This window comes from Salvia hispanica, chromosome 3 (genome assembly GCF_029641045.1).
Source record: "Salvia hispanica isolate PSC_SH4W2 chromosome 3, Shi_PSC_v1, whole genome shotgun sequence".
Taxonomy (NCBI): domain Eukaryota; kingdom Viridiplantae; phylum Streptophyta; class Magnoliopsida; order Lamiales; family Lamiaceae; genus Salvia; species Salvia hispanica.
In genome coordinates, this window is record NC_142694.1 from 44,004,984 (window position 1) to 44,018,473 (window position 13,490).

The window sequence follows — 13,490 nt, forward strand, 5'->3', positions numbered from 1 at the left end:
GAATTAATGAAGAATTTGGGCTTCTTAAATAAATTCATTTACTAGGGATAATTGTGCTAAATAAAAAAAAATAGGCCCAATTATTTGATTTTGTTCCAAATACTTGAAAACACAATTTCTATTTTTTTTTCATCAACAATACCCATCACAAACATCGATTTCTTACCTATCACGATTTGACGCAACAACAACTGAATACTCCCAAAATTCCACTTCCATTGGCATTCCAAACAAAACAAGAGCGGTTTAAAAAAAATTCAACGTCTTACGCTCACACGTGTTCAAAATAAATTTAACATAAAAAGGGTGTAAAAAAATGTGGGTGTTACAGAGGTCCCGGTAATTAGCGACTCCCGAGTGATCTGATCCCTACCGACGACACAGATTTTAATGAAAAATTAGTAAAATAAGAGAGAATGAAGAAAACTAAAGTATGTAAACTAAGAAAGATATGGGAAAAAAATGGGTAAAGCATGAGAGTGAAACATTGCATTTTTAAAAATCAAACTATTTTTTGTGGACTTCCTAAAATGATAGAATAAGATTATTTTTTTACGGACAGAAGGAGTGCAATTTTTAGTTGGTCTACAGAGTAATCTTGGAAGAATTCAATCAATTCGTATGTTCTTTATTGAATTATAGTTAGACGCCCACATACTGTTTGTCACATACTACCAAACTAGATTTGTTTTGTTTTTGGTTGAATTCGTGAGAATTTTTGTTATGCAGATGTCAAATTTCGATTAATTTTGGGATTTCAACTCCTGAATTTCTCGTTTCCATGATCAAATCCAATTCTTTAATGCTTGGGGAAATTTCACGCGAATTCCTGTATCCTTGTTTGGTTCTTTAATTATGTATCACCCTTCTGATTGAATAAAAGGCTTGTTCAAATTTTATTTGATTTTCAATCAAATAAGAAACAATTGCAACAAAGCAGTAACTCAATTTTATTAGATAAATAGAGTACTATGTAAATGACTCAATTCTGAGAAAACTTTTCAAATGACTGAACTATACGAAAATGAAGTACAAGAAAAGTACCAAATCATAATCTAGACATGCATAACAAACTATTTCCTACATAAAAACCCAAACTTGAAACAATTCACAAACGAACAACATTTTAACCTATCGAAAAAACCTCACGTGCATGGATTAATGGATATATGTTACGGTGAAATTTTTTGAGGGTTTGAGAAATCAGTGATAGTGAGAGGAAGGGAACCGGGAAGACCACGGCCCACGGGAACTGCAAGATTGTAGAACTAGTAAGTCACGTCTTGCATCAATTTGCCTCTGTTTATATTTTTAATACTACTATTAAAATTTGCTTCTTTTTCGAAAGTCATATTTAAATACGCATTATATTTATCTAATTTATCCATTGTTTGTACAAAAAATAGTGGATGACGTTTGCAATTATTCGTAAAAATTACTCCACTACTCTTCTGATTTTTTTATTTATAATGTTAACGTTTATTTTTACTAAAACACTTAGAAGTCTCAATAAATGAGACGCTGACTTTTATTGGAGACGTAGTAATAGCATACTCCCGTTTTTTAAAAATAACAACTCTTTTCATTTTAGTCCGTTTTTTTAAAAATAGCAACTTTCAAACTTTCTATTTTAGAAAATCTTTACACCTATAGACATCAAATTTTATTTAACACTTATACCATTACAATTAACAATTTAAAGTGGATCCCATGATCCACTAACATTAATTTAATTACTTTTTTCTCTCCCTCTTTTTTACTTTACCAATTTTTCTCTCCATCTCTCTTACTTTATCAAATTGTGCATTAAAACTCGTGTCGTTTCAAACCTCCCTATTTTTAGAAAACGGAGGGAGTATGTTATAAGTATATTTGTAGCCATACTAATATACTTCTCCATAAGTAATTCGTAACAATAGAGTTTTAACTGAATTTCAAATATCACAATTACATACTCCTTAAGTTTGTGATTATGAACCATAAGATACTTCTATCAATTATAGAATATAACGTTAAAAATAATCCAAAATACTAAAAAAACTAGAACCGTAACACACATACACACATAGAAATCGGGTACCCGTGGATACCCGATCGAAAACTATTTTCGGGTACCCGATATCCGATCCGATGATTTCGGGTATCTAGTTCCGATTTTGGGCAGTTGGGATCGCCTAATACTTTCCCTACAACATCCCCTACTCCACCTCCAACATTCTACTTGTATATTAATTTTATTTTGGAATATTACAAGTTTGATGCATGCTATGTAATTTAGTCTCAAATTTGGAAAAATCGTGTATTGACTACAATGGGCAGAGCCGGCATGAGAGCGCACTGCGGTGCTGGGAGAGGAGAGGGCCGAGAGCTCGCTGCGGGATCAGACAGAGAGGGAGAGGCAGCGCCCACGGCCAGAGCAGAGGCAGGATAGGAGAGGGAGGTGTGCGTTCATGGTTTTTAAATTTTTGTGGTACTCTAAAATGTGACTTTCAAAATTACATTTAGCTTATTAAATTTTAAAAAAAATAAAAAATTCGGGTATACCCATCGCTTAACCCGATACCTGAAAATCCAAAATAAAATCTCACTACCCGGTCGCCGGCATCTCTAGGATAGTCTTGTCTATCCTTCATGCAAAGTAATCTTCCCACACCTCTTATTTATCCTATTTCAAATTCAAATTGAAGTTAGGGTGTGTTCAAGATCTTCCCCACTACTAATTTAAGCAAAATTAGGTTGAAATCGCACATTTCTTTAGATGTTTTAGCTATTAAACCTAGTTTGTGAAGTAATTAGAGTGAAATTGCTGAAATTGGGACAAATTATAAATGGGGCAACACTTTGATGATTTTTGAATTTTTGCTGATTAAAGAAGTTCAAAACGAGTTTAGTTAGTCATTATCTGCCTCAATTTTCCGAATCAGATATGGTTAATTTGGTTTGTGCATCGCTTCTTTCACCTAATTTTCTTTCAAGAATATCGCCATAACAGGAATTGCAAGAATTAGTGAAGTTGTTTGCTTAATAGATGGAGGTTGATTAGAGAATAGAGAATGCTTTTCTCATGGGACGATAGCCAATCCTCTCAATTTTCTATATGTGTAAAATACTTAGCAATCAACATAATTTACTAATATAACTATTATATATGTGATTAAGATCAACCAAGCGAGAAGCTATGCATGGAAGCTTCGAGATTACGTGGAGGTGAAGACTTGAGCTTGCACAGCTGTCATGAAGCTGTCACTTGTAGTTAGTTTAGATGAGTTTTATCTCTCTGTACTTGTTGTAGCGACACCAAAGCACTTTAGTATATAAGGTGCTCATACTTGTTTTTGTGATTCATTCAAAATCAATAATCAAAATCAAGTTCTCTCTGTTTCGTTTCTCTTCATCTAGCATTATGATGCTATCTTTACAAACTTGTTAATAACCATAGACAATTCTTATATGTTATGCTGGTGTTGAAGACCAAATAAAATGTTTTCTGGTTTGTGTAGTTTAACCACAAGTAATGGAAAGAAAGGACAAAGTAAACCATACAAACTTGATTTCCTTATCTTCAAAATCGAACATGGTAACTGGATTATGCAAACTACAATTTTGTTTATTAAGAAATACTACCTCCGTCCCTGAAAATTTGATACAGTTTACTATTTTGGTCCGTCCCTGAAAATTTGATACACTTTACTTTTACCATTTTTGGTAGTGGACCACATATTCCACTAACTCATTCCTACTCACATTTAATTATAAAACTAATACTTTAAAAGTAGGACCAACATCCCACCAACTTTTTCAACTCACTTTCCTTTACATTTCTTAAAACCAACTTTTTCAACTCACTTTCCTTTACATTTCTTAAAACCCGTGTCGGGTCAAAGTGTAGCAAATTTTGGGGGACGGAGGTAGTAATATGTAACTTTGTTAATTGTTTTCGGCCCTACTATGAGACATTATTTAACATGGCATTCTCTGCATTGGCTTAGTTTTGGGAGTCGGGCATGAAAAACTTGTAAAATTAAATTATTTGTTGAGTTGAATGCAGTTTGTATGGAACTCTGTTTTGGCAATTAGGTTATACATCTATTGAAGTCCTAAAGCATGGTCTGGTTATGAACAATGGGTAAAGTTATCCTCTTTTAATATGTTGTCTATGCTTACTTCTTTTACTCTAATGCAGCAGTTACGACTGTCAAAGGATGAAAAAAGTGTAACAAAAATGTTCATATGCAAGACGAACCAAATATATCATAACAAAGGTTGAAAACTAGTGAAGGTAACAAGCATATAAATAATGATAGTTGTTATAAATAATGATAGTGAACTGATTATTCTCGGATTTGTTGTTGAAAATGATTTCCTACTCTTGATTTGACTAATTTTGCACCACATCCTTAAATGAGATTTGACTAATTTTCCCTTTCTGTAACGTTGTTGTATCTTGCTCGTAGCCACATTCTGGAATTGGGACCATAATTACAAGTACAAAGTTGTGCATCCATTTTCTGACATGTGTTCCTCTTCCCATTTGGTTGTATTTCATTCTTTGATAGTTTATTTCTTTCAGTTTTTAAATTCTTCTGGTATATATTATTAATGCATGTTTTTAGATAAATTAAACCAATTCATTAATTAATATTAATGCATGTTTTGGAAACTATTTGATAATTGGTTGGGCTAGGAGATTTCTTCACACTTTGGGCCAATTTCATTAATTAATAAGTGCAATGTAGTGGGTCGATAACTTTGGTCATTACATGGACTGAGGTTCATATTAATTCTATGTTTTGGGTTTCAGCAAATAATTTTCTTTCGAGGGGCTAATAGTTGAGAAAATTCCAAGGTTCGATTATTTTATGTGATGAGCCGATACATAAATTCCAAGAGAACTAAATAATCTCCGATATATTTAGCCCAAAACAGTTTAATCTAAGGAATTAGATGTCGAATTACACAACGTTAATAATTAAATCTCCTGATTTAATTAATGCAATGAATTTTTCTAGAAATAAGAGAAAGAATAAAATGACCACACATAGGATGCATTCATGTTTAAATCTAATTAAAGTAATAATATTTTATTTCTAAAAGAGGCATCTTCGCATGTCAAATAAGTCAGAGTCAGATTTTTTACTAAAGATTAAGCTTTTGAGGTGGACATCACTCAACTGTGGCTAACAAAACTCTTTCACGAAAAACTATGTTTTCAACATGTGCCCACTGAGTATATCAAGTACTCAGCCCTACATGTCTTTTCCAAAAGTGCAGGTTGAATGTGAACGAGAGGTGGTGGTGTTGAACCTTGGATTGGATAATTGTGATAATAATAGTCGAGCTACATTATTAGTCTGGAAATCTAAATTATTGACTAAAATCTGCATTATTAGACTAAAAAAGTTATTCCATATTATTAGCCGAACTACATTATTAGACTAAAAATCTCTATTATTATATGACACGCCGTATTAATATAACCGTTATATTACAAGATCTAATGGATTGACAAGTGTTTTCTGTTTTCCATATATTTATAGCTAAGATATTAATACATCCCTGTATTAGAGGTATGATCCGTTGCTAACTTCCTTTAAGTTGCTAACTCTGCTAACTCATCAATGCAGTCTATTAAAGATATCAACATGATAACATTGAAATGTCAAAGTTAAACTCAGTTGATATTTTAATGTACAGTGTTGACATTTTATATATACTATGTTGATGAGTTAGCAAGTTAACAATTTAATAAAAAGGTTATCATTATAACGTACCCTATCTCAATATGTTTATATTAGCAATATATGTCTAATTTAAATAATTATGATGATAGAAACATAAAGTAATCAAGAGCTGGCTTCAATAACTTCAAAAAGTAATTCAGGAAGGGGCAACAAGAGGAGTGCTTATGAAGGTGGGCGATGGTGCCCAAGCACGATTCTGGCACAACTTTTGGATGGGTGAGGAGAGCCTAAAGATTCTTTTCCTAGACTCTTCTTGCTATCCAAACAGAAAGATGACTATATTAAGGATATTAGAGAGTGGGAAAATAGGTTTTGGACATAGAGATTTAGATAGAGGAGGAATCTGTTTGCTTGGGAAGAGGAGGCGGTTGGGGATCTCTATGTAGCCGCGGGCCATTTTACTGTGAGGGAAAACACGAGTGATGTGGGGATTTGATTTTTTGATAAATCAAACATATTTTCGGTTTCTAGCTTTGATTTGTAGGTTAATAAACTCATGTGGATTGAGCATTTAGAATCTTTATTTGGCAAATCGTAATATCTTTAGGACCACTTTTGACCATACTCATTTTCTTTTATAATAACTTTATTATATACTTCCTCCGTCCCTCGTTAAGAGTCACACTTTTCCATTTTAGTCCGTCCTCAATTAAGAGTCGCACTTCATTTTTACCATAAATAGTAAGTATGTCCCATATTCCACTAACTCAACTCACTCACATTTTATTATAAAACCAATATAAAAAAATGGGTCTCACATTTCACTAACTTTTTCAACCAACTTTTCTTTACATTTTTTAAAACCCGTACCCGGTCAAAGAGTGACTCCTAATAGGGGACGGAGGGAGTAGTATTTTTTATTTTCTCAAATTTGTCCAATTATTTTACTTAATTCAATTTTTATTTTATTTTTTCACTCTTTATATCACCAAAATGTATACTTTTTTCCATTTCAATAAATATTGTTATTGTAATAAATCTTTAGCATGCATATGTATATTATACTTGTATTAGTAATAAGAGTAAAGGCTAAAATTGGTCCTGAGCATATGACCATTTTATGATTTTGGTCCTAAACTTTATCTTTTGAATTTTTTGGTCCTGCACATTTCAAATCGGATCACAATTGGTCCTACACATTTCAAATCGGATCACAATTGGTCCTAAACTGACGGTTCCGTTAAATTGTAACGGTCAACATCTTTGAACACGATTTTGACCCAATTACAATCTTTAAACGTGATTATTAACCCTCAAATTACATTCTTAATTATTATAAGCAACTTAATATTTAAATCACATTATCTCTTTCTCTCCCTCTCCCATTTCTTCCCCAGTTGATTTTCTCTCTACTGTACTTTTAAAGAGGAACACCCCCAAATTGGAAAATTCAATACTCCTCCCGTCGAAGTGCAGCTGCCCCACCGGCGGCGCGAACGCGTGCGCCAGCGTCCCCAGCACGCCGTCGAAAGGCTCCCCGTCGCCGCTGAAGAATCCGATCCTCAGATCCGCGCGGTTGAACGACATCGTCGCTACAAACGTCAGCGGCGTCACCTCCGACCACCGCTCACAAAGATGCCTCTACCAAATCGAAGAGTTGTTTCTCTGGCGCTAATGCATAGGTGAGCTAGCTCTTCCCCGGCGGCCGGCGCGGGCGGTTGGGGAAGTAGGAGTAGTGCGCGACGTGTGGATTGTTGAGTTTGCGCTGTAGGTGTTCGACGATTTTCCTGAACGCATCGTGGATGATGTCGACGTTGCCGCAGTTGGGAGGATGATTTGCTGGCGTCGGCGCGTCGAGCTCGCCGGTTTGGTTGAGGTTGAAGTTTAATTGGTAGTTTTTGACTGTGGATTCAAGGAATTCGAAGAAATCGTCGGAGGAGGTATTGATGTAGCCGAATAGATGGAAATGCTTTTTGAGGCTTGCTCTCCGGCAGCTGTGGAGAGCGCCGAATGCATCCCTTCGAAACTTTTAGAATAATGAAAGCTGGAACCTGGAATTGACGAAAACTTATTAGTAATATTTGCTCAAACTTATATCTGATTTTAAATGAATATTTGCTAAAATAATTATTAGGGAATTAATTAGTAACTTAAAAATTAGAATTAAAAGTCTAATTTGATTAAAATTGGATTAAATATGTTGACTATTATTTAATTGAAGTGAAACAATCCCTAAACATATTATCTAATTCTAATTTTAAAAGAATATTTATAAAAATAATTAGGGAATTAATTAGGAAGTAAAAAATCAGAATTAAAAGTTTAATTTGGTCAAAATAGGGATTAAATCCGTTGACCGTTAGTTTTTAACAAAAATGTTGACGGAGGACCAAAATGATCAAATTTCCATATGTTCAGCACCAAAAAATCCAAAAGATAATGTTTAGGACCAAAATCATAAAATTGGTATATGTTTAGGACCAATTTTGGTCTTTACTCTAGTAATAATTTTAAAGTTACTTTATACTTAAACAAATTCTTAAAATTATTTCGATGATGACACTATTCCATATGTATCTCTAATTTATATTGTTCGTTCTCTAATTATTTGGAGTCGTTGACATTAAACTTATGCAACAATTAATAACAACAGTTTAGATCCTCTAAAATTAAAATTCTGCATTACTGGATTAATTGATGTTTTGAGAAAGTTATGCATAGTGTATTTATAGCTATAAATTATACTGTTACATAGATTCAGATCTTCAATTAAATTTTTAACATAAAATGCCTATTTATAATGATCTAATAAATGCCATATGTTCAATTTTATAATATCTTCAATTAATTTTAAAGAAACATAAACTGCCTATTTATAAAGATCGGGTATACACAAACCATTTACATTTGCTCTTGTTTTTTTTATTCTATTACTTACAATATAGTACTAGTACTTCATCATATTAATTGAGATAATTCTTTTAAAGATGAAATTTAAAAATATATATATAAATATATAATTTTTTAATCTTTTCATTCACATCAGTTGCCTTATCGGTCTGTGAATTAGGAGCTTACAAGGCAAATAAACATACCCTAATGAAAATAAATTTCCACAAATCACAATGCCTTATCACCTTATCGGTCTTTGAATTCAATGATTGGGATTTGATATTAATACTAGGGTATCAAACATTAGCATGTACTTAGGCATATCACGTTTAATCGTTTACTTTCTTGCATGTAATGCAGAAAATAGTGGATAATAATGTGTAAACAAAGATAAGGGGATCACTTTACCAAAAAAAAGATATGGGAATCACCGTGAATTGGTGATTAGAGAAAACTCGTGTTAATTATGGATTAATTATAGGGTTTAAATCAACTTACCATGATTTACGGGAATATAATTATAGAAAATATTAAATTAAATACTAATTACAATAATTAGGGTGTGACTGCGGAATGATACGATTTAAGAAAGTATGTATGACTGATACTCATACCATGTAAACAAAGATATAGGAATCAACATTGATTCGAGGAAACGTGTATTAATAGATTGCATATGCGATGCGTACAACTTCTTCCTATGATTTTAGAAAATATAATTATAGAAAAGATTAAATCAAATACTACTAACTACACTAATCAGGGACGAGTCAAGTCAACAATTTTCCCTTATTAATATAACAATTTTTATTTCAAGAAAGTACGCTCAATTTATGTTAAATCATAAATTGAATGCAAGTTAATCAATAAACGGTTTGTGTATGCTCGATCTTTATAAATATATAGGCAGTTTATGTAAAAAATTAATAGAAGATATTATGGAATTGAAGATATCATTTATTAGATTTAAATGTGATGGATGAGCTCATGGTAACTCATAAATCAATTGATGCCCCACATAAATTTTGAATAATAACCGAATCCACATTTAATTTAAATCAATAACCAGCTAAGAGGTATAGCCATAAATAAACAATACATAACTTTCTCAAAACATCACACTAGTCTATAGAATCCTCTAAGAAAACATTTAATCTCGTAATGTCTTCCAATAAAAATTGTTATCATGCAATTCTTTTGTGTATTTTTGCAACATGTTATCATGTAAAATTATCGTTGTCTTATAGTGAGGAAAGCATGTCTATAAAACATGAGAAATGGATGGCTCAACATGGATTCTTCTATGAGAATGAGGAAGTAAAGGAAGCTCGGTTTCAAATATTTAAAGAAAATGTGCGGCTTATTGAGAGGCATAATCAAGAAGGGAATCACACGTACAAGCTTGGAATAAACAAATTTGCAGATCTAACAAATGAAGAGTTCTTTGCTAAGTATGCAAAAAATTCTATCGCATCGCTTAAGGTAGCATCATTGAATCAATCATCTTTTGTATACAAAAATATGAAAGATATACCAGCTAGTTTTGATTGGAGGGATCACAATGCTGTTACAGCGGTTAAGGATCAAGGAAGATGTGGTTAGTTCTCTGACTCTATGACCTATTGTCTTCTATAGTAACAGTACAATGCATTATAATTTATATTATGATAGTTATGAAAACTTTAAAATGAACCATATGCAATCTGCATAGTTCTCATAAGTTTTAAAAATTTATTTGAACCACATACTATATATGTGTGTCGGGTGTTTATAGTGGACAAATCAGCTACCTAGCGTGTCCTCTCTGATCACCATTTGTAGATAAATTTCTCCAAGTTATGTTGATGTTTTTCCAATGGTAGGTTTTTTTCTTCATTTCACTCTAATGTGTGTGATAACATTTAAGTCTTTTCCATCCTTTTCTTATATATAGCTCAATTTTTAAAAATGAATATGCATGCTTTTAGTTATGAGCTCAAAATACAATTTTGTTTTTTTTAGTAAATTCAGTCATTAATGGGGAGATGGATATCTCGCATAATTTTCATATGTAGGAAGTTGTTGGGCATTCTCAGCCGTTGCTACTATTGAAGGCATAATAGCCATCCGATCAGGCAACCTAAATGAATTATCAGAGCAACATATTTTGGATTGCAATTACAAGCACGAAGGCTGCAATAGTGGAACACAAATTAATGCAATTGATTTCGTTATTAAAAATGGAGGTCTAGCATCTGAGACCGACTATCCTTACACGGGAATTCCAACATCATGTGCCAATAACAAGCAATCTTCTCTTTCCTCAAAGATCACTGACATTGGTTTTATCCCTTTTAATAATGAGACAGCATTGTTAGAGGCCGTAGCTAACCAACCTGTCTCGGTTGACGTTGACATCACAACCTGGCAATTTTATCGATCTGGGGTTTTGACAGGGAAGTGTGGAACTAATTTAAATCATGCAGTTGCACTAGTTGGTTATGGCGAAAGTAAAGATGGAGTTAAGTTTTGGTTAGTCAAGAATTCATGGGGACTAGGATGGGGAGAGGATGGATATATGAAACTACATAGAAATATAGATGCTAAGGAAGGCATGTGTGGTATAGCAAAGCTTGGTTGCTATCCAATTGCATGATTCTTCTGCATTTAGCTCATAGAATAGATAAGAACGATGTGTCCTTTGAATATGAAAATTTTATCATTTACAATAAGTATCCTATTTTTTACCCATTTATAATTTTATGGAGTATGTACCTTGTTTGCCGAACAAATTGTGTAAAATTTTGAACATCATGTTTATCAATTTCACATTATATAAACACGTGATGTCAAAAGTCTTAATTTATTTGGTTCGGATCCAACAATGAGAAACTTGATTTCCAAAAAAACAAAGACAACACAAATCGAAATATCATAAACAATCTATCTGTACATAATTCAAGATAGGTGCGATAAAAAGTATTGATAAGAAAACAGCTAAAGTAAGTTTCCTTAGGATAAATTAGTTGTTTGTGAGAGGACACAAATGCAAGTTAAATAATTAGAAAATATCTTTGCATCAAATTCAGTTGTTATCATACCAATTCCGTTAAAGTTAAAAATTGAAATTAAATAATCTAATTGAGTAGTCGGGTAATGTATCTTGATACTAGTTATTCAATGTTATGCTAATGTTTTATGTTTTTGAATGGTAGTATTTGACATGTATTGCACATGAATCATTAATTGATACTATTGGATCAAATTGATACATGTTGGATCAAATTGACTATTTAGTTTTTAATAGTATAAATTTTGAAACTCATAAATTTGTATGTCTTTGGCTTCGATTCTGTATGAGTTCATATATATATTTCGCAAATTTGTGTTGATCAACTGAATAATCTTGGATAAAATAAATCAATTCGTGCAATTTTTATTTTATTTTAATTGCTTTTCGATTTTAGACTAGTTGTACGCCCACCTATTGTTTGTCTAAAAACCAAACTAGATTTGTTTTGTTTCTGCTTGAATTCCTCGTAATTTCTTTTCCAATTGAGAAATGGCATATATGCATGTGTGAAGTAAATAAAAAATTTATCTGATTTTAATCCAAATATTCGACCATGACCATGTTCACCTCATTTTGCGGAGTAACTCCGAATCTAGCTCGTGTATTTCTCAGTGGTCCCTGTTGAAACTATAAAATAAAATGTAATTAGGCTTTAGATTAGAATTTTATTAGTTGTATTTGTGCCTATATATAAGGCATTTATTTGTATTTTGCATTTTAACACTTCAGTAAAATGTAGTCCATAAATGAATTTTCCCCTTTTCTCATATTTCTCTCTACAAAAGGTTTTTCATATTTTCAGTTTCTTTTTCTTCCTCCAATGGAGATTTCTCCATTATCTCAATCCAATTCTACAATTTTAACATGGTATCAGAGCGCAAAATCCGCTGCGCGCCTCTGATTACCTCTAACTTCTCTATCCTTTTGTTGATTTTCCGTTTGATATCAATAGATCTAGGGTTGGTGTTTTTTGGTATTCTGCTTTGTCGCCGGAGAGTATGTGCTCGGCTCACTGCAGTTGCTGTTTGGTGAGGTTTGCTGTAGAATTTGCCCGCTGCATTTGCGGTTGATCCTTTTTCAGGTTCTGATTTTTCTCTCTTCAAATCTCTCTGATTTTTCAATTCTGATGTTTGAATCGGTTCGTTGTTTGAATCGGTTCGTTGTTTTTTTTGGATTTGTATGATCCAAGTTTGTTTCTCTCGTTTCAGTATTTGAGATGTGATTTCTCAAATTTGTTGTTGAATCTGAATATGTTTTCAGATTTATCTCTGGTTTTCCGATTGTATGTCGGATGTTTGTTTTGTTGTTCACCGATTGTTCGGTTGAATCTATCTCTGAATTTGCTCTATTCTCACCGATGAAATCGTCGGATGATTCCTCTGTTTTTTTTTCTATACCAATTTGGTGTTTTGTTTCTCATCAATCACCAATTAGAATTGTTGTTCGTTGTTGGTGTTGTGATGGTTCCTAGTTGTTGCAACTGCAAGACCTTTCGTGGCTGTTGATGGTCTTGCGTTGGGTGGGGGATTGAAAGTTGCAATTGGTGATTTTTTGGTGTAAAGCTCTTGTTGAGCTATATTGGAGAATTGGAGGTTGTTATTTGGTTTGTGTGGTGATTTTGCCTGTACTCGATGCTAGTGAATGTTTTGAGGCAGCAAGGTTTTACCATAATATGCAGCAGCAGCTCCAATTGGTTTGCAAATGCTCAAGATGGAGTGATTTCCTCAATGAAACCAGTCTGATGTGATTGATTCTGTTGTTAAATTTTATAGTGTTTGATTGTGGTCCAAAGTATATAAAACATCACTGAACAGCAGGTTTGTGAGATTGGATCAGTTGGATTACAGACTCTCAATCCATTTATT

General features: G+C 32.9%; 2 pseudogenes; one reads left to right on the forward strand and one right to left on the reverse strand.

The window, feature by feature from the left end:
* Nucleotides 1-6,862: 6,862 nt before the first annotated feature.
* LOC148930892 (metalloendoproteinase 5-MMP pseudogene) lies at nucleotides 6,863-7,710 on the reverse strand (annotated as a pseudogene).
* Nucleotides 7,711-9,854: 2,144 nt separating this feature from the next.
* On the forward strand, nucleotides 9,855-11,208 carry LOC125210123 (senescence-specific cysteine protease SAG39 pseudogene; annotated as a pseudogene).
* The last annotated feature ends 2,282 nt before the right edge of the window (nucleotides 11,209-13,490 follow it).